Source organism: Bos grunniens, chromosome 2, assembly GCF_055505025.1.
Source record: "Bos grunniens cultivar Pamir isolate PY7600 chromosome 2, Bosgru_T2T1.0, whole genome shotgun sequence".
Lineage (NCBI taxonomy): Eukaryota > Metazoa > Chordata > Mammalia > Artiodactyla > Bovidae > Bos > Bos grunniens.
In genome coordinates, this window is record NC_141166.1 from 8,013,712 (window position 1) to 8,035,426 (window position 21,715).

A 21,715-nucleotide genomic window follows, 5' to 3' on the forward strand; every position below is an offset into this window, starting at 1 on the left:
GGTCCTGTTAGAGGTTCTCAGGAGGTGGGAGGTGGGACGAGAGATGTCTGTGGCTTTCTGAGCAGTGGTTTCCTGGTGTGTCTGAGTGGGAAGACCTTAACCGCATTTTCATATCTTCGCTCACAATAACCTCCAGGGTAGGTGTGCTTATGCTCACTTTGTAGAGGAAGAAGACTTAGGAATGATAAACTCTTTGGGCAACCTGGACTCAATTTCCTTATTTATAAAATGCAAATAATGTTGGTAACCTCATTATAAAGATTTAGTGAATTAATACATAAAATAGGGGACTTAGCTTGTGACCCAGTGCTTAAGAATCTGCCTTGCAATGCAGGGGACGCAGGTTCGATTCCTGCTGAGGGGCAACTAAACCTGTGCTGCAATGAAAGATCCTGTGTGCTGAAACTAAGACCCACTGCAGGCTAGTAAATAAATCTTTTTTAAAAATACTTAGAAGTAGAAGAAGTATAGAAGAGATCTCTATACTTTATTGAGCTGTTCCTAACTTAGAACCTGCTCAGGATGACCTAGTTATTTAAGCGTGAGAATTGGGGTTCACAGACTCAATGAACATGAGTTTGAGCAGACTCCAGGAGATGGTGATGGACAGGGAAGCCTGGCGTACTGCAGTCCATGGGATGGCCAAGAGTCAGAACTGTGGTACAAGTCCAGCTCTGTCTACACCGGTACCCTAAGTGTGGTTAATCTGAATGGAGATGTGCTTTGAGTGTAAAATACACACCAGATTTCAAAGACCGTATGGAAGAAAGACAGAAACATAGCTCATTAGTAATTTTTTAATACTAATTACCCGAGATGATAAATTGGGCTAAATAAAAACATTTACTTTGCCTGTTTCTTTTTATTTACTTAGTTTTTCCTGTGACTACTAGAACATTTAAAATGACAAGTGGCTCATGGGACAGTGCTAGCCTGCCCCAGCGTGCTGTACTTCTGGTGACAGCAGAGTCAGAAGTATTCAATTGCAGCCGCCACTGGCAGCCCCAGTTGGACTCAACTGTTTGCCTAACCATTCCTCAAATAGTTCTGCTCCAAACCCACACCCCATGCTTTGGAGTCTTAATCTCTGGCCCTTCAGGGAAGTCCTAGTTCTGCTTTCTACCCACCTTTGCCCCAGAGGTTCCTTTCCCGGTTCATCTTCCTTCTGGACTCATCTTTTATCTTGTGCAGTCTTCCTCGAACCACAGTCAGACACCACTTTCCCAGACTTACTCTGTGTATATTATAACCTGCTCTGATTAGTCTTTTCTGCAGCCATGTTAATAACTGCACCAACCAACATGTTATGCAATTTAACTTCTACAAAATATTTTTTCTCAGCTACCATCTAATGTAATCCATACAACCTCTGATAGAAGAACTGTGGTTATTGTTATTGTACAGATAATGGAGGCTCAGAGATGTTACTTGAAGGAGGACACACAGTTTGTCAAGGTCAGAGACTGAGCCTTCATTATTTCTGGGTCTTCGGTGCCTTGCACAATGCCTGCTACATGGTCGATGCTCAAAAACTTCTTTTTTTTTTTCAAAAACTTCTTAATGAATGCAACCCATTTGGGTGGAAAGCGGCTGTCTCCAATGCAGCAGATCCCAAGTAATATTAGGGGAAGCACACTGACTGAAACCGCGCACCCTGGGTAGGCACCACAGTGACCATTTGCATGAATTGTTTTATGACAGGAGATCCTGATAAGGAATATGGAGCTAATAAGCCACCACCAACAGGAAGAGTTCGGGAAAGGTCGAAAGGAGACACCGTGTGTCCATACACTTCCCAGAATCCCTCTCGCTAGCATCCGTCTTGGCTGAGCAATGCGTGTGCCACCAGGAAAGACTCTGAATTAGAATGATTGGCCAAAGACCACCTGGAAACTAATCCCATTACCATAAAATCTGAGACTGTGAGCCACGAGGCAGAGCAGTTCTCCTGGGTTCCCTTACCCTCCTGGTCTCCTCCTGGGTGCCCTTTCCCCATAAAATCTCTTGCTTTGTCAGCACATGTGTCTCCTCAGACAATTCATTTCCGAGTGTTAGACAAGAGCCCAGTTTCAGGCCCTGGAAGGAGTCCCCTTTCCTACAACAGTAAGAGTGTGAAGGGAAAGGGGATCACGTTGGGTAGGTTCTAATCCTAGCCCGGTGATCTTATTCAAGGTCCTAATGCCTCCGTTTTCCCATTTCTCATCTGTAAAATGGGTTTTTGTGAGGATTTAAGTAAATTAATAAAACATATGGAAGTGCTTATTATTATTATCTTCAAATGGGATAATTCAACCTGCTTGGTGAACTTGTTAAGAATAATGTGCCTGGTGCATTGTAAGAGCTTAATGAGTGGCAGCTCTTATAATCCAGTGTTTGGGTTTGGTTTATTTTTTTTTTTAATTTTTTAGAGAGCAGAATGCTTTTTACCCTCAAAGAAACCTGTATTCATAAGTCAGATAAAAGCCGAATTCATGTTACCTATGTCTGCTCTTCCAGGCAGCCCGGATTCCTCTTTGGAGCCCTCAGGCTCCAAGGAACAGATAGAAAATCTCTCATTTAATACACCGCTATCGTTTTACCATCAAGGAAACTAAGGTTGGGGATATAGTTTTCTAAGTCAGACAAGGCAGCACCAAAATGGGATCTAGACTGCATATCTGCATCCCCCAAGCCACAATCAAAACCCTCATGCTGTGCCCGTAGAAGTGACCCTACCTGGAAAAGCTGGAGAGGAGTGCTTCCCTGAGACTGACACCCTTTGCTGAATGTTGCAAAGGCCACCCCTGAGTGAGACCGGAAATGGTGCCAGCCGAGTTCTCAGCCCTGGGTTGAATGAGTGAAGACACGTGTAAGCCTTTATCAGCTCCCACACCCCTGTTCTGCCACTGCTGGGTGCTTCCTCCCTGCGCCCCTGCAGCTCCAGTCCCATTTCCCTCCAACTCTCTTCCCCTATTTCCCTTAGAAAACATCCCCCTCGCCCCCATTAAAGAATGGCTTACCCCACGCAGAGTCCAGCCTAGAAGGGGGATGCTCGGATGGTGGTGGCCAGCATCGGTGCCTCACTCAGGCTTGGCGTGACCACCAACCTATGGTTATTGTCCAAATTAAGTAAGGGCAGGAAATGCAGACTTCTAGATGGAGGACCCAACAAGAAAACATCCGACAACAGGATGCACAGAGCCACAGGAAACCCAGTTCCCTGTCTGCCTTCCCTCTGAGCAGATAGAAATCTCTTTTGGAGTCAGAGCTTCTGGCTTCTAGACAAGCCTTCCTCCAGGGCGAAGACTGGTCTGAAAGCCCCAAACAGAGAGAGACACTCGGTGCTTTGCTGCGCCGGCCACTGTTCCAGTTCCACCTCTGCCATGGCTGGTCATGTGACTTTGGGCAAGTCCCTTCAACTTCCTGAGCCCCTCTTCTCATTTGTGAAATGACAATGACAAAACCTGTCCCGTTCTCCTTGGGAAAACCAAACTGGCTGACCGCCGCTCCCCCACCCCTACCCCTCCCATGGCTTTTTAACCATGTCCATGGGGAGGCTATGATGGGGTACCAGTCCTTTCAAAGTTAGCAGAGGCTTCACGTCTGTGTGTTTGTTAGGGGGAGGAAAGGGTTCTTCTTCTTCTTCTTCTTTTTTTAATCAGTTGTGTCAATGGAGTTCCAAATATTAGGTTTTGGTTTTCAAAACCATTTTGTGACCTGACTTTGTACACATGTAATATTAAAAGAGAAACCACCTGATGTATGGCAGAAACCAACATAATATTGTAATTATCCTTCTATTAAAAATAATAAAGGGGAAAAAAATTCGGTGGGAGGGAGAGAAACAACCAACCAAGTGCTTTTCCCACCAAAGAAAAATGCCAAAGCCCCCAAACTACATGACTCTCTTTCCCCAGAGAGCACGTCCACTCTGCAGTGGGTGTGCAGGACCTGGAGTTCTGACTCCTGCCGAGTGTCTGGGAAAAAAGCCTTGAGAGCCAGGAAGCTGCTCAGAAAAGAATCACCTGGGGTTTTTTCTGACCTGAACTGAAAGTGTGAAGTGAAAGAGCATCACAGTCCCAGCTAGCTCCTCTGTACTGCTGTGCTGAAAGCCCAAAGGCACTGGGGTCACAGGTGAGTGAGCCGGCCCTGGCCTTTTGATGGTGGCTGCCACCCCTGCAGTGAGAAGCTGAGATTGTAGACTGGCAGCAATCTTTTTTTTTTTTTTAGTGTCAGACCATACTCCACGGCATGTGGGACCTTGGTTCCTTGACCAAGGATTGAACCCACACTCCCTGCGTTGGGAGGCAGAGACTTAACCACTGGCCCACTGGGGAAGTCCAGGAACCATAATTTTTTATCTCTGACTGGGAATGGGGAGGCCTGGGTTCCAGTCCCTGTTCTGCTACTGAGTGACTTTGGGCAGGTCCTTTCTCCTATCTGGGTCTTTTCTCATCTTCAAAGCAAGTAGATTGCTGGGTCACTTCTTCGGTCTCCTCTGGGAAACTCACCATGTTGGATCCCAGTATCACACAGGCTTGGCAACCAGACCTCTCTGGATTCAGCCAGCCCTGGATTCAATTCCTGCTCTGTACCTTGTGGGCTGTGTGATGCTGGGCAAGTTACTTCACCTTCCTGAGCCTCTGCTTCATTCACTTGTAAACCAGGAGAAACACTACCCATGTCACACCATCGTGCAATCAAATAATAGAAATTTACAAAATGTACGGTGGCTTACAGTATGTGTCCAATGAAAGGCAGGAAATAATACAGTTAGTTTATAGAATTCTTACAGGATTCTGGGCTTGTTCCACTTTTGTCTGAGAACTTAGGCATCTAGAAAGTTCTTCAGGACTTCCCTGATGGTTCAGTGGCTAAGAATCTGCCTGCCAATGCAGGGGACACGGGTTCAATCCCCAGTCCAGGAAGATCCCACATGTTGTGGGGCAGCTAAGCCCGTGAGCCACAACTACTGAGCCCACGCTCTAGAGCCCATGCTCCGCAAAAAGAGAAGTCACCACAATGAGAACCCTGAGCCCTGCGACAAAGAGTAGCCCCTGCTCGCTGCAACTAGAAAAAGCCCACGAGCAGCAACGAAGTGCAGCCAAAAATAAATAAATAAATAAAATTTAAAAGAGAAAATAAAGTTTTTCATTCATCCTTAGGGGACACTTTTTTTTTTTTTTGGAAAAAAAAAGCCCCAAAACCAACCTTATTTGAGCTGCATAAATAATCCATTACTAATAGATCAGAGTTAGGCTCTCCACTTGCTTCCCAGCTGGCTGGGCTCTTGGCGCTATACCCAATCATAGGAAGAGTGTCATGAGGCCGTCCTTACCCCTTTCTTCTCCTAGTTTCCCTCTGTGCTTGATAGCACTTGGTTGCAATTGCCACAAGTTTTTCTGGAGTTTTGGACTGTGGGCTATATTCCTTTGCCCAAATCTTATTTATTTTATCAGGCCCTATATCAAAAGTCTCCTCCTCCAGGAAGCTTTCTCTGGTTTCTTCTTACTGCTCCACATGGATGAAACTTATTGAGTCCTACTGCAGGGATCACCGCCTACCTTCCATTATTTGTACCTATTCCTTGTATTGCTTCCTGGACTGTGAGTTTCTAATTTTGAGAATAGAATCTGGGTCAGGGAGCAGCAGCATCTTTGTATTCTATTCCCCCTTACACCAAAAAGAGTTTGCAGTAGATTCTTGGTGGAGATCTTCTCATGAAGGGCCTGAGCTAAGCAAAGCAGCCCTATGGAGCTGGAACTCAGCCCACATAAGCAAGGCAGTTCGATGGCCCCCAAGCCACTGCTCCACGTTCCAAAGCCACAGCAGATATTGCCCATCGCTCCCAGTCTTCCTGTGCCCTAAGCCTCACTCTCAGCTTCTCACCATAGTGCTTCTGGCCCGCAGATCCAGACTTCCGGAAAGAGGCGGGAACCACAAGCAACAGGTCAAAAGCAGAAAGTTAACTAGAAGGTTGGTAAATGTCCAGGCTCTTTAACCTTATAAACAGACCACCAGGATAGTCATTCCTAAAATGGATTTGGCCGTGGAGGTGGGACGGCATGTGGAGGAAGGAACTTACAATTTCTCCAACAATATGAATCAGAGGAGAAGGTTGTTGATGGGAGTCAGAGCATAGAAACTGCCCTAGGACTCCCCTAGGTCTAAAAATCTGCCTGCCAATGCAGGGGACCTGGGTTCAATCCCTGGTCCGGGAAGATTCCACATGGCCTGGGACAACTAAGCCACAACTACCGAGGCCTGAGTGCTGCAGCTACTAAAGCCTTGCCCGCGTGAGCCTGCGCTCTGCAGCAAGAGAGGCCACTGCAACGAGCAACCCCTGCACTGGAATTAGAGAGCAGCCCCCACACGCCGCAAATAGAGAAAGCCCGTCAGAGCAATGAAGACCCAGTGCAGCCAAAAGTAAGTAAGTAAGTAAGTAAGTAAATAAATATATATATATATATATACTTTTTTTTTTTTTAAAGAGGAGAGATACAAAGAGCTGCAAAGGGGTTATTTTCCAAGCTGATTTCTCCAGTATATTCCTCCTGGATTTCCAGCCCTTGAGCACAGGGCCCTGGTAAAAAGTAGGCTCTTATGTATCCTAAAGTTAACTTATTGAATGAATGAATGAACGTCTATTAGAAAAAAAGCGGGTTTCTTCAGATTCTCATCTTTCCTTTCCCCTCAGCGGCCAGGAAGCTCCGAGTTGAATGCAATGCAGGCCAGCAGTGCTGGGTCATTCAAGATTGGTTCCTCATTTACTTCTTGGTCCTTTTAGGGGTTTCTGGTGCTTTGCTTCTATTTCCACTGCTCTAACTCATAACACAGGCCACCTCCAGTCCTTTTAGGAAATAATTTGTAATTTACAGAATTGGGGCGAAAGATTATTGAGGTCTCCTCGATAATTCCTTTCTAAATGCCTATTGCTTGTGGAAGAAACCCAGTCCCTATGAGTCTCCCTTGTGGGGCTGAAGGCTTCTCTCCCAAGTCCGCTATCTATACACCATTCAACATCCCCACCCAGAGGTCCGCGGAGTTACTTCCTGCTGTCTGGACACTCATTCTCCCTCGATCTTCCTTCCTCATCCATCTGCATCATCTCCAGCCTCTCCTCCCAGGAGGAACTGAGCTACATGAAGCCTGAGGCCTCTTTCCACTGTAGTGAAGGTTAAACGTCAAGACTTTGGAATGAATCATTGTAGGATTCAAATCCCAGCTCTGCCACTGATGGGCTGTGTGACCTTAAGGCAAGTTACTCAAACTCTCTGGGCCTCAGTTTCTTCATCTGAAACTGGGGAAATTAATACCTGCATGCTTTTTTAAAAACTGTTCACAAGTTTATTGCTGAGTTGCAATAATGTTTCCCCTGTAATATCTGCATGCTTGACGTCCACATGAGATAATTATTTAAAACGAGCAATAGCTTGGCTGCCTAACTGAAAGGTAGAGTTGTGAGTATGATGTAGTAGAAAGAAAAGGATTCCAAGTTAGGAAGCAGGTACTCAGGGTTTGAACCTGGCACTGAAAGTGGACGTGTTAGTTGCTCAGTTGTGTCCGAGTCTTTGCAACCTATGGAGTGTAGCCCACCAGGCTCCTCTGTCCATGGAATTCTCCAGACAAGAATACTGGACTGGATTGCCTTGCCCTTCTCCAGGGGATCTTCCCGACCCAGGAATTGAACTCAGGTCTCCTGCATTGCAGGCATTTTCGTTACCATCTGAGCTACCGAAGCTGGCTTTCGGACTGGTTAGTTCTGCGGAGAAGTCACTAACTCTGTGTGGCCCCTGAACTGCCGTATGAAAAGAAGATCGAAGGATAGTAGTGATGGGCCTTTGTATTGTACTACTGCCCTCTCTTTGACATCTCATTTAAACCTGATCTTATTTTCCGAATTTTATAGATAAAGAAATTGGGGTCCAGGGATGCTAAGAGGCTGGCTGGGGGTACAGAAATCTGTGCTTTTATTCATTCCTCTGAAGACCCAGGGTCCTATATTATTGTTTACATTCTTTACAGCTTCCAAACCAGTACTCAGTAAATTAACTAATCTGAAATCTACCCACAGGACAATTTTGTTGAGTCTTTTCAATATCTTCTTTCAACTACCTTCAGTTCAGTTCAGATCGTGTCCGACTCTTTGCGACCCTATAGACTGCAGCACGCCAGGCCTCCCTGTCCATCACCAACTCCCGGAGCTTGCTCAAACTCATGTCCATTGAGTCAGTGATGCCATCCAACCGTCTCATTCTCTGTCGTCCCCTTCTCCTCCCACCTTCAACTACCTTACACTCCAGCAACTTCCCTTTCAAAGAATGGACCCATCAGGCCCACATTCAGAGTATATTTTATTTGACAGTTTGCACAGCAGGGGAGGGCTCATAGCCATTATATGAGGCAGGTGGCATTCCTCGAGCAAATGGGTTCAGAAAGGGCAAGGCCTTTGCCCCCAGTTTATAGCAAGTGGCAGGCCAAGCCAGGACTTAAGCCTTCATGTTCTGACAAAGTCAAGTTGATAAAGGGACAGGATCTGGTGCATGACTCTGCCCAGGCGACACCAGACACTGGCAGTCTTTTGCCTTTAATCCCAGGGGCAAATCACATCTCTTTTCTTTTTGTCTTTTTCCTCTTCTGACCAGTTTCACTCCGTCATGCCTCCAATGCTAGCATTCTCTGGCCTAGATTTTAGTCCTGTCCCCATCAGCCTGGTGAAGTCCCGGTCTCATCTCTTCACCCCAACAGATCTGCCAGACAGGCTGAGATCCAGCCCTGACTCAGCCGACTATTAGCTCTGTGCCCTCAGATAAAGTCACTTACTTCATTCACTTCTTTCCCTCAGTTTCCTCACCTGTAAAATGGGAATAACATATAGAATATATTTCTTCAGTGACAGTGAAGCAAGAGAACTAGCTGGGAAACATCATGCTTAATACAATGCCTGGCCCAGAGTTCGCCTGCCACCGATGGCAGGCTTTACATACACCTATAAGGTGTATACGTATTGTAACGTTCTCCTCTCTTTCTCAAGTTGCCTTGTCTGCTATGCCCTTGGGCTGTATGGGTACAGAGGCCTGGTTCCTGGGAGACAGGAACCAGAGGGGGGACGACGTTAAGAGAACAGAGGGAGAAGATCCTATTTCCATTCAGAATTTTTGGAACTGAGTGAACAGGAAGCTGAGAATGTTCCTGGGAGCCTGGTGGGTTATTAACCAGGCTGGGGCAGAGAAGTCAGCATAGGGACTTCCCTGGTGGCCCAGTGGTTAAGACTCCACGCTGCAATGAAGATCGAAGATCTTGTATGCCACAACGAAGACCCTGCGCAGCCAAATAAATATTTTTTTAAAAAAAGAAGCAGCAGCAGCCAGCACCCATCAGCCTGCAATTATGGGGCGAGCTCTGGGCTAATGAGACAGGAATCTGGATTCCAGTCCAGATTTTGAGTAGAACTGTTCTGTAGCCACCTCAGGCAAAACAGTCCCCTTTTCAGAATGTCCATCTGCACCAGGTAAGATCTCAAAAGCCTTCTCATTTGGTCCTTTCAATTTGTGAGTTGTGCAATTAACCTTGTGGGCTGGGGCAGGGCAGGGTGGAGGCGGGGAGTGGGTGAGGGGATCTGTCAGGTTGCAAAAGAGCTCAAGTGAGAAAGACTCGAGCAACAGTTCTCAAACTCTGTGGGCTCAACACCCCTTTACCATCTTGAAAGTTGCCCAGATCCTCAAGGGCTTTCCTTGATACAGGTCTTTCAAACAGTGACTGGTTAGAAACTAAAGCTGACAACTTAAAAATGATATTTAATCAACCTGTTCTGTGTGAAAGAGATAATATGTTTTTAATGCCAATAATTTTGGGGGGCAGATCTCTTTGCTATCTAGCAGCTGGACTCTCATCTCTGCTTCTGCATTCAGTCTGTTGTGATATATCATTGTGGTTAAAGTGTATGAGGAAAGGGGGTTTGTTGCTGTCCCCTGGAGCTTCCTTTGTGGCAGGCACTATGTGGAGGCCTTTTACCTACACGCCCTCTCTCCTTTATCCTGCCAACTCCTCTTGCGGATAGGTTCTTATTTTCACTGTCTTAGAGATCAGGAGGAGAAGGCAATGGCACCCCACTCCAGTACTCTTGCCTGGAAAATCCCATGGACAAAGGAGCCTGGTGGGCGGCAGTCCATGGGGTCGCTAAGAGTCAGGCACGACTTAGCGACTTCACTTTCACTTTTCACTTTCATGCACTGGAGAAGGAAATGGCAACCCACTCCAGTGTTCTTGCCTGGAGAATCCCAGGGACGGCGGAGCCTGGTGGGCTGCCCTCTATGGGGTCGCACAGAGTCGGACATGACTGTAGTGACTTAGCAGCAGCAGCAGCAGAGATCAGGAAAGTGAGGTTCAGCTGGAGGAATTTGCCCAAGGTCAGACGGCTTGTAAGTGGTAGAGTCAAAACTCAAAGCCAGGATGCTATGTTCCACTTGGCGCTGGAACCCCGTCCATGAAGACCAGGCCGGCTTGTCTGGAGAGAGGCAGAGGTCTTTCTCACACTCCAGGTAACAGTCTCTTCCCTGGTGTCCTTTTCTACCTTCCCTCCTTGGACTGCTTCCTCTAACCAAAGCCTCTCACACCACCGTTAGGGCCAGGGCACTCAAAAGTCAGCTCCAAAAGAGCTGGGGCTCATCGTCTAGTTTGCTTCCTGCTGTGTCTTGGGGGCCTAGAACTCCCCGGCTTGTGGAAGCTGCTCAAGGAGAATTTGTCAGATGAATTGGTTGAAGGAGTTCTCTGACACTTGTGAAAATCCCCAAGGAGGGTTCCCTTCTTCAAGATGCTCGGAGCAGGGACTTCCCTGAGGATCCAGTGGCTAAGAAACCACCTTCCAATGCAGGGGACGTGGGTTCCATCCCTGGTCCGGAAAGATCCCACATGTGGGAGGATCCCACAAGGGGGGTAGATATGCCCCCCAAAATTATTGGCATGAAAAACACATTATCTCTTTCACATGTAACAGGTCGATTAAATATCATTTTTAAGTTGTCAGCAATGAAGTCTGTGAGCTGCTACTACTGAGCCCGTGTACCTAGAGCCCTTGATCCGCCATGCAACGAAGGAAGCCACTGCAAAGAGAAGCCCACACACCACAACTAGAGAAATGAAGCTGAGCACAGCAATGAAGACCCAGCACAGCCAAAAATAAATAAATAAGGAAAAAGCTAAAAAAAAAAAAAAAATGTCCCGCATCGATACAACCGATCCTTTTAAGGGGGAAAAAATGGATGATATATCAGCAAGAAGGGCATGGCTGGCTTAACATTTCAAAAGTGCCTCGCTAAGGATCTGTGGCAAAAAGACTTGGGTAAAAGCTTTCAGAACCTGACCTGCCTGCCTGGCACGTACCTGGCAGAGTGGAATCACAGGGTTGAGGGACTGTACCTTAACGGCGGTGGACGGAGCACTGGGCTTTGCGTGTAAACTCAGTCACTCCGCACCATAAGGTGGGCAGGGTGGTTCTATTCTCCTGTCTCTCATTCACAGACAAGGAGACAGAAGCACACGGAGATGAAGTGACTCGCCTGAGGTCATACAGAGAGCAGAGCCCACCTGGAACCCAGGTCGAGGTCCATCAGCCTCATGCTCAGTGGGGTCTTGTACCTTTCTCCTGGGGACCTCCATCCTTGGAGGGGAGGGGGGCGGTTCTTCAAATACTGTAAGTACATAGCCTTCCCTGTTTCCTGCTTTAGCAGATCCCAGGAGACTCAAGAAGGGCGCCTTGGCAGGCTGTCTGAAACGTGTCTTAGTTCTGGCCTACAGGGAGCACCTCTGTGATTCAGGGCATCACTTTGATTCTGTGCTTTTTGTCTTTATATTCATTTATTCATTTATCTGTGGCTGCGTTGGGTCTTCACCGCAGTACACGGGCTCTCTCTGGTTGTGCATAGGCTCAACAGTTGTGGTGCACAGGCTTAGTTGCCCCAAGGCGTGTGGAATCTTCCCTGACCAGGGATTGAACCCGTGTCCCCTGCAATGACAGGCAGATTCTTAACCACTGGACCACCAGGAAAGTCTCTATCCTCATCTTTATAGTAGGACTAAAGTTCTATTGTTCTCTTTCAAAGAAAACCCGCTACAGAAAATTTTAGGAATTCAATCATTAGGGCTTCCCTGGTGGCTCAGGTGGTAAGGAATCCACTCGCACTGCAGGAGACTCAGGTTCAATCAAACCCAGGTTCAATCCCTGGGTTGGGAAGATCCCCTGGAGAAAGGAATGGCAACCCACTCCAGTTTTCTTTCCTGGAGAATCCCACGGACAGAGGAGCCTGGTGGGCTATAGTCCATGGGGTTGCAAAGAGTCAGACACGACCTAGAGACTAAACCACCACCACCAATCATTACAGTGTAAATGCCTGGTAAGAGTCTATGGCTCCCCTTACCCTTGGGGGTACTTGCTGCTGGTGAAAGCTTGGTCAGGAGTCACTGGGAAGCCTGGTGAGGTGAGTGGATGGGTTTGGGAGCATTGTTGCTGCTGCTGCTGCTGCTAAGTCGCTTCAGTCGTGTCCGACTCTGCGACCCCAGAGACGGCAGCCCACCAGGCTCCCCCGTCCCTGGGACTCTCCAGGCAAGAACACTGGAGTGAGTTGCCATTTCCTCCTCCAATGCATGAAAGTGAAAAGTGAAAGTGAAGTCGCTCAGTTGTGCCTGACTCTTTGCGACCCCATGGACTGCAGCCCACCAGGCTCCTTCGTCCATGGGATTTTCCAGGCAAGAGTACTGGAGTGGGGTGCCATTGCCTTCTCCGGGAGCATTTTAAAACTGTTAATTACACCTGGAAGAGGGTGGTTACCCCTTCCACCTGTGAAGTATTCTCTGTAGGACAAGCAAGGTGTTGTAACCCCGGGGTGCAGAAAGGCCATTAAAATAAGCTGAGGGGTTTTTACAGTGGCTTCTCTGCACAGCAGAGAGTGGGAAAAGGTTAACCACGTGTGGTAAGTATTCTGAATCCCCCTGTGGTTTCTTTGCAGGCTGTTCTGCCTCTTTCTGGCTTGCTCAGATCCCAAAGGGTGGGGTCCCTCCCTAATCTTGATTCTGATTGTTTCTAGGGTTGCAGCAGCCCGGGAGGGGAGGCTGGTCCTGGATCAGAGGCAGCAGTGGTGGGGTGATGATGCGGAGAGCCCTGGAGGCTCAGCCCTTGAAACATACCAGTGATCATGACAAAGATAGAAAGTAACACTGAGTGAGTGCTTACTGTATACTGTGGGCCAGACCCCAAGCTACACACTTTACACTTAACACATACATTCTACAGGACAAGCCAGTGAGGGAACTGGTACGACTTCCATCCTATAATTAAGGGAACTGGCACCAGCAAAGAGGCTCTGTTGTCCGTAGGACTTCAGGCCACCAAGATCTGTGAGTGGTGACAGAGTGGCTAGAGTGTCACCAGGGCGGCTGGACAGGGGCTGGTGATAAATTAAACTCAGTGTGGGTACTCAAAGCCACGGAGAGATGAGGAGAGGCCAGCGATCTGGGAGTTAACCCTTACGGGCGCTCCAAGATAGCCCTCTACGATACCGTGTGTTCATGTGCTTTGGGGAATCTGTCTGGCTTCTGGCCTCTGTGGCCGTGAAGAGGAAAGCACGTTAGCATTTCTGGCCTGGGATCTGGGATCGGATCCAACAAGACTGATTCCTTCAGTAACTTGAGTGTTAACCTGAATTTCTATCTCCTGCTTCTGTGAAGAGAGGTGATAAGCAGGTAAGAATCCACTCAAAAGCTTCCCTAGTGGCTCAGAGGTTAAAGCGTCTGCCTGCAATGCGGGAGACCTGGGTTCGATCCCTGGGTCGGGAAGGTTCCCCTGGAGAAGGAAATGGCAACCCACTCCAGTATTCTTGCCTGGAGAATCCCATGGACGGAGGAGCCTGGTGGGCTACAGTCCGTGGGGTTGCAAAGAGTCGGACACGACTGAGCGATTTCACTTCACTTCAGATAGAGGTTTAAGAGACAGCCCTGAGTCACAGATGTGAGTTCTGATTCTGCCTTTTGTGAAATCTGTGGTCTCCTGGGCAAATTACCTCACTATCCTGAGCCTCAGTGTCCTTATCTGTAAGATGGGGATAATGAAATTATCTCCCCCCAGGGCTGCTGGTGAAGACTGAACAGGGTGGTGGTATACATACAAAATGTATAGCAAGTTGCCTGGCTGGCGCTTAAGAAATCCTCGTAAACGGTAGCTTTTGTTTTGGCTGTGCTGGGTCTTCACTGCTGCATTCGGACTTTCTCTAGTTTCGGTGGGAAGGCTTCTTGCTGCGGCGGCTTCTCTTGCTGCGGAGCACAGGCTCCAGCGTGCAGGCTCAGTGGTTGTGGCGCACGGGCTTAGTCGTCCTGCGGTGTGTGGCATCTTCTCAGACCAGGGATCGAACCCATGTCCCCTGCGCTGGCAGGCAGATTCCTAACCACTGGACCACCAGGGAAGTTCAGTATTAGCCATTAATGTTTATCGTTCTTGTGTGCATTTTCTCTGCCAGGTTACTTAAGGATCATATCCAAAATTTCAAAGAGAGAAATAAAACAGAATGAGGTGATTGGATTACACCATCTTTCAGCTTTTCTGACTCAGGAACTATTTCACAGTAATATATAATTTTACAAACCCCAATGAGAATTATATGGACTGTGTCATAATTTTCTATGGTCCATGAAAAAGGAAGTGTTTTAAGTCAAATGTACTATTTGTAATGTGTCTTATTTCTGAAATTTCCTTAACATTTATTTAACTTATATGCCTAATATGTAAAAACAAAGTTTACTTCTCCATGGTTTACAGTGACACATGTGCTTGATTTACTTTAAATTCATGACGGAAGAAAATGCATGCTGGCTGAACAAATTTTAAAATGATGTTTTATGGAGGCACCAAATGGACTTTAAAATAGACTGACATGGGGAATTCCTTGGTGGTCCAGTGGTTATGACTTGGCGCTCTTACTGCCAGGGGCCCCAGTTCAACCCCTAGTCCGAGAACTGAGATCCCAAAAGCCTCGAGGGATCATTTATGTGAGTTGAGGTTTTGCATTCTTGCATCTGATTGCTTAAAAAGCTGAATTGTAGCTTTTAAAAAGAATGTTATGCTTGTTGTATGGTAAGATAAAATAGCTCTCAGGTCCGTATGTATAAGCACCTCTCTGCATATGCCTTGCAGGTATAGATCACTTTTCTGTGCAACACAGGAAAATAAAAACTACATGTTATTTTTTCTTTTTAACCATCTTTGACATTTCGTAACAGAATTTTCCTGGTAAGCCATGTAAGGAATTTGATCAGATAAATACAAATGATAAATCTGGAGGCAAATCTGTGAGGTCATTATCTTCCTTCTTCTACTTCCTTGTTTATTCAGCCTCAGAGTTCCCTTTGCGTCCTTTGTTTGTTTGTTTGTTTGTTTGTTTTTAATGTACTTATTTATTTGGCTGCATTGGGTCTTAGTTGCAGTACACAGGGTCTTTGTTGAGGTGCACTGACCCTCTAGCTGTGGCAAGCTGGCTTACCGACTAGGGATCAAACCCCAGGTCCCCTGCACTACAAGGTGGATTCTTCAGCACTGGACCACCAGGGAAGTCCCTGATTCCTTTCTTTAATCATTGGTTCATTAGAGGTATGAATTAAACAACATAAGATGAAGATCAGTGTAAAACCGTGTATTAGCCAAAGCCACGCCAGTGGTCAAAAGATGAACCGCCTGGTTGGAAGTCATGAGAGTATCATTTATTTGATCACCACTAACTATTGCTTTTGATTCTTCCATTTATTTTATTAAAAAAATTTTTTTTGGCTGTGCCATGTGGCTTGTGGGATCTTAGTTCCCCAACCAGGGATCAAACCCAGGTGCCTGGCAGTGAGAGTGCTGAGTCCTAACCACTGGAATTCCCAATTCTTCCATTTACCTTAAGAAGTTCTCACACTGAGAAAAATGTCTTTTAAATGGCAAAACAATTATTCACTAATTTTTTTTTTAATGGAAATGTTCTAATAATGTGAACCTTCTGGAATAGCTTCTTCCTTGTTGGGATGAGCTGGTGGAAAACAGTGGAAAGACAGATCTGGGCTTGACTCTTGTCTCTGCCATTTACCTGCTGCGTCTGAGCCTTGGCAGCCTCACCTGCGCAGTGGGTGTTGTATACAACGACTCAGAGACAGTCCACGGAGCCCCAGTCCCTGCTTTTGGCTTCTTCAGATTCCCCAGGATCCAGACAGATCCCTGGAGACCCATAAAGGATGGACTCGTTGCGTTCTGACAGAGGTAACACTGAACGCAGCTGTGATTCTCAAAGAGGAACTTTGGGGTGGCCCCAACCCCCCAGGAGAGGAAGGCGGGGGGACTTTGGTGGGAGAGGCTGCCTCTGACTCGCTGGGTGAGCGGATCCGGGGCCTCCTCTCTGGGGGCATCAGCAGGTGGGGGAGGAGAAGAGAAGCAGGAAAACCCACAGGATGCCCGACCTACCCATGCGGTCACCCGCTTGAATGTAATACTCACAGTTTTCTCTCCCATGCTGGGTGTGATGACGCTGGGGAGGCTTCTCCCCGCCTGACCCACCCCATCTATCTGCCCTGGTCTGCCATTTTCTTTCCTTTGGGGGCCTTCGCTGCCTGAGGGCGGGGGGGGGGGGCGGGGGCGGGGCAGGACACCCTGCAGACCCTACCTCTCCAGAATATGATGGGAAAACGGAATAAAGGTCTTGTCCTTTTCTGCTGGAGGAGGGCTGACCCTGGGCCCGCCTTGCACCTTAGTGCTTAGGAGGCACTTACCACGTCTGTTCTCCTGTCTGATTCTCGTCACAATGAACCACAGTTCTGGATTCGGATAGACCTGGGTTTAGGGCTTTGCTTTGCCACGTGACCAGCCGTGTGAACTTGGGCAAGGCTTTATGCCTGGGTGAATTTCAGTTTCTCACCTCTCAAATGTGGGTAGCAGTAGCATTTCCCCCACAGGCTGCTGCGAGAATTGAAAAAGGTAAGGCTACAGGTCTAGCAGAGCTCCAGCATGTTGTACTAGAATGCTCAGTAAATGTTGCTGTTGTTGTTCAGTCGCTCAGTCCTGTCTGACTCTTTGTGACCCTATGGACTGCAGCACACCAGGCTTCCCTGTCTTTCACCAACTCCTGGAGTTTACTCAGACTCATGTCTGTTGAATCGGTGATGCCATCCAACCATCTCATCCTCTGTCATCCCCTTCCTCTCCTGCCCTCAATCTTTCCCAGCATCAGGGTCTTTTCCAATGAGTTGGCTCTTCGCATCAGGTGACTTCAGAAAACGCACAAGCACTCCTTTGAGATGGGTAGGTAATCCTACCATAGCTTCATTTTTAGAGTTGAAGAGATTGAGGTTTGCAAAGGAGATGTGACTCAGCCAAGGTCGTCTGACTAATCGGGGAGACTTGGGTCCTCCACAAGGTTCAGTGATCGACAGCACAAGCTTTGGAGCCCACAGCGCAGGACTGGACCCTGGCTCTTCTTCTCCTTGGCCATGTGAGCCTGAGTGACTCCCCATTGCTCTTGAGGCTTGGTTTTCCTTCTCTATAAGGTAAGGCAGCCTGTGTCCCTTCAAAGAGTGCCCTTGGTGTCTCCCAGCTCAGGGACTTTTAGCAGGGGCAGGGGCAGAAAGCAGAAGCTGTTTGAAGACAGCCCTTCTTCCTGTCCTTTGTTAAAAAAATACCTAAGCTCAGTGAGAAGGTTAAGCTGGTGTCCCATGGGTGGAGAGAGAGGAGCCTGCACCTGTAATCGAAGGCCAGGGAGAGAGGCGATGGCCCCACGCAGGGAAAGCACCCGAGGTCACGAGTTCTGTGAGTGCTGGGGGCCTACAAGTGCCTTGGGGAGATAGCAGGACCTCTGGGGGAAGTTGCCGGGTGGCATACCCTGGAGGGTGAACCCAAGACACAGGGCACTCCAGCCTTGGCAGAGAATCTGGGCTCCAGGCATACAGGGGAAGGGAGGAGGGCTGGACTTCAGGGGATCAAACCCCTTTGGACAAGGGGGCATTCATCATAAGAGGAGCCCGGATGGCTTCTCTCACTGTGCTCTGTAAGTGACCCTAAGAGTGAGGAGTAGGGGAGGGGATAGCTCAGTTCACACTGAGATCCACTTTCTGACTTGCTCAGTAGGATGGGGGCTTGGAGTCCTATTGAATGCGCTTTAGTAAGAATGTATAAAAGAACATTTTATGCACATCTGAGATCAGGGAGAAAGGTGAAGAGACGCAACAAGATGAGGAGGGAAGAGAAAAGACTGGCCCCGAGGGCTTCGCTCAGCTGAACCGGGCTGTCATTTTCCACCTTGTGTGTGTGCTGTGCTCAGTCACGTCTGACTCCTCTGTCCATGGAACTTTCTAGGCAAGAAGGCTGGAGTGGGTTGCCATTCCCTTCCTCAGGGGATCTTCCTGACCCAGGGGTCGAACCTGGGTCTTCTGCACTGAGGGCAGATTGTTTACCATCTGAGCCACCAGGGAAGCCCCTTTCCCACCTTAATCTGACCTTAACCTACCAAAGGGTAAAGGACGTGCGTCACTGATAGAAACGGATGCTTGGGCTCAGGGCAGGTCAGGGACCATCTCTAGGCGAGCCAGAAGGTAGTTACAGACCTGGGGCCAGTGTTGTTGGGGTGCCACCTCCCGGGGTCTCTCCCAGTTCCTCCGCAGCCCCTCCTCCACCTCAGTCCTGGTCTTCATGCCCTGAAGGTGTCCACATGCTACCCATTCTAGGGGAAAGCAGCCCCACAGCCTCACTCGTCCTCATCTCTAGTCCAGGGCCAGGGTGGATTCGGTGAAGGTCAGAATCTTCACCTCAGCCACTCCCTGAGCCCAGCACACGTGCCCACGGCAGTGCTGGCATCATCTCATCAACCCTCCCACGAGCCTGTGAGTGATGGTCTCGGGTCTGAATTTCTCAGAAAAGGAAGCTGAGTGGGGGAGAAGTGGCATGATTTGTCTGAGGCCACACAACTGAAGTGACCTAGCAGCAGCAGCAGCAGCAGGGTTAGTAGAGGCAATGCTGGGGTTCATACTCAGGCATTGACTCCGGGGTACACTGTTAGCCCTACTGTTTGCTGAGTGGACCCTCCAGCGAAGTGGATCTCTGGCCTCCTGGGTCTAGAGTGGACCAGACCACACTACACTCCTGAGATGCCCACTGGGCAAGCTGGGTCTCTCTGTCAGTTTCCCCATCTGTACAATGGAGGCCAGGACTCACCAGATGATTTCCAAGATCTCTTCTGGCCCTAGTCTTTTGGTTTTTTTTTTTCCCCTGGCCCATGATCTCCTATTTAAGCCTGCACCTTGTAAGGCAGGAGAGCCTAGTGGCTGAAGTGTGCGGGGAGCCAGAATGCCCAAGTTCAAGCCCAGCGCTCTCATTGAATGCCCATGTGACTTCGGGTGAGTCACTGAGCCCCGTCTGTAAAGTGGGGAATGACAACAGCACCTGTGGGAGACCGCTGTGAGGATTAAATAAAATTAAACCACGAAAGGTCCTTAGAGCGGTCCCTGGCACACAGCGAGGCTCTCTGAGGCTGCGAGCACCACTGTGCGTCCTGACCCTGGTGGACACAGAGCTGAGAGCTGATTCTTGTCCTAGCTGAGAGGGTGAGGACCACACAGGCCATGAGCCTTCCAGGGGCTAGTCCTGAAAAACTGCAGGAGTCCTCAGAAACATCAATCCCCTGGCCCCAGGCAGGTCCGCCCAGCTTCTTACCACCCTGGAGGGAAGGGGTACGGTGAGAACACAGGTTTTCTAGAATGAGGAAGAAGCCCTAAATAAAACAACAACAAAATCTACTCACGGTTGTCTGGTGGTTGAGCTCCCTGACCTTGCTGGACCTTGAGTGCTGGTGATCGCGTGTCTCAGGTCCGGCCCTGTGTCCCAGGCAGAGCTCCTGGGGCTGCTCTCCTCAAACCAGCTTCCTCGCTCATCTGGTTTCTCACAGATGAGTGAGTGTGGGGAGCTCTGGTCTTCCGTGCCTGTCACCACTTCCCCTCTGGGTTCCCGGTGCCACGGTGTTCTTGCCCTTGCAGTTGAATTGCTTCTCAGGGGGATCTCTGGCCAGGGCATAGGCCCAGGGGTCCTGGGATTTGGGTTCCAATCCAGCCTTGCTGTCATGATCTCAAGCAATTCACTTAACCTCCCTAAACCTTAGTTTCTTCATCTGTAAAATGGGGATCAAGTACCAGCCTTACACAGATCACCTAACAGGACATTCTATGCTAACACTTCTTTCCCATCAGACCAGAGCTTTGAAATCCAACTGCCTTCAGGCACCAGGCAGATAACCGATATAAATGGGTGCAGGGTGCTGGAACAGGGCAAGAGGGACTGTGGTGGGGACGGTGGGGAAAACGGGGACCCATCTCTCAGCTCCAGGCAAGACTTGCCACCTGGGAGTGCAAATCTAATTGCCAGATGTTCCAAGCATTTGGAAGATGTACCACATCTTTTAAGAGACACTAGAAATCGTGACTTTTATGTAGTGGCTTCCATTTTTAGAGTGTTGACCACAAAGTCAAATCTGAACGTGCTAAGTGGGTCAGATCAAACACCATTTTCAGTTTATGCCTGCTGGACCATGGGTCCCTGAGGGCAGGGAGTGTGTACTCAACGCCCAGTCCTGAACCTGATAGAGTTCAAACGTCCCTCATACCTATTATCTCAGATAGAATATTTAATGAGAGTCTACTTCTCCCTAGGGATACATAGATGAGTATGATACAGTTCTTGCCTTTCTGGGGTAATGGCCTTTGATGATCTCATTAGATCTTTTCACCTACTGCCCCTCACAATCCAGGCCTGAAGGGTTAGATTTGGCCAGTAATTCTCAAGAAGGGAGATTTTGGCCCTGAGGTGGAGTTAATAGATTCAGTGAGCAAAATTATAGGATGGTGATATTTGAGACCTGCACGTGCTGAAAAATTATTGTTTCTTATCTGAAATTGAAATGTGACTGGCCATTCTATACTTTTATCTGGCAACTCTGCCCAGAGGGGACATCTGGCACTATCTGAAGATGTCACACTTGGCAGGGATCCTACTGACACCTAGTGGGTGGAGGCCAAGAATGCCACACACAGCCTACCATGCTTGGGACATGGATTATCCACCTCAGTTCAGTTCAGTCACTCAGTTGTGTCCAGCTCTTTGTGACCCCATGAACCGTAGCACGCCAGGCCTCCCTGTCCATCACCAACTCCCGGAGTTTACCCAAACTCATGTCCATTGAGTTGGTGATGCCATCCAACCATCTCATCCTCTGTCATCCCCTTCTCCTCCTGTCCTCAATCTTGCCCAGCATCAGGGTCTTTTCAAATGAGTCAGTTGTTTGCATCAGGTGGTCAATGTACTGGAGTTTCAGCTTCAACATCAGTCCTTCCAATGAACACTCAGGACTGATCTCCTTTAGGATGGACTGGTTGGATCTCCTTGCAGTCCAAGGGACTCTCAAGAGTCTTCTCCAACACCACAGTTCAAAAGCATCAATTTTTCGGCACTTTCTTTATAGTCCAACTCTCACATCCATACTCAACATGTCAATAGCACTGAAGTTGAGAAATGGCTCTAGATCCAGCCCAGGTCCCTTCTGAGCAAACCCCACTCTGGAAGGCCTTTCATTTGATAACTTATCCCTTGTGTGTGTGTGGGGGGGCAGTCCTAGGAGCAAGTAATTGTCAGTAAGGATGAGAAGAAATACTGGGGTATTAAGAAAGAAGGAAAAAGAGACAG

General features: G+C 48.3%; 1 protein-coding gene across 1 annotated transcript in view; it reads right to left on the bottom strand.

Annotated features, from left to right (window-relative positions):
• Nucleotides 1-19,921, bottom strand: part of CNR2 (cannabinoid receptor 2) — a 36,861-nt gene extending 16,940 nt beyond the window's left edge. Inside the window, exon 1 of the mRNA XM_086328391.1 lies at nucleotides 19,785-19,921. The gene's annotated coding sequence lies outside the window, so the exon portion shown is untranslated. The remainder of the gene's footprint in view (nucleotides 1-19,784) is intronic.
• Between the last annotated feature and the right edge of the window lie 1,794 nt (nucleotides 19,922-21,715).